A 567-nucleotide genomic window follows, 5' to 3' on the forward strand; every position below is an offset into this window, starting at 1 on the left:
GCATCTTCCTCTGTACATAAATTTATTCTAGTACAGATGGCTCTGGAAATACAAACCACTCTTGTCCATTCAAACAGAATATTAACAAGGTTATAGAACACTATAATTCGAATGTGGCTTTAGTAATGACGCATGAAAATAACTCAAAAATACTCAAAGTGAAATTAATAGAGTAGGGCGATTGTAAGAACCCTGAAAGGAGCTATATATAAATCGTTAGGAATTTACTCCAGTTAACAATACACATTCTCTCATATTTTTCGGACAAATATTCAATGAAATATAACACCGCCATGTCATAGATGATATTAATTTCCACTTACTTCTTTCTTATACCTGTTCAAAGTTATTAAAAAAAAGAAAAAAGAAAACGTCAACCATAGTTAATCGCAGAAAAAGTGTGTATTTCTTTTTTTTTTTTGTACCCGAAATTATTGAACTCTCGTTTAATATAACTTTCATGGGTGAAAATATATTGCCTACAAAATAAAAAAGGTAATGACATATAGTAACAGATGTGGTGCCGACCGTTCCTTTTAGGAGTTTCGATATATGTTACCTCGTTTC

This window comes from Penaeus monodon, chromosome 23 (assembly GCF_015228065.2).
Source record: "Penaeus monodon isolate SGIC_2016 chromosome 23, NSTDA_Pmon_1, whole genome shotgun sequence".
Taxonomy (NCBI): domain Eukaryota; kingdom Metazoa; phylum Arthropoda; class Malacostraca; order Decapoda; family Penaeidae; genus Penaeus; species Penaeus monodon.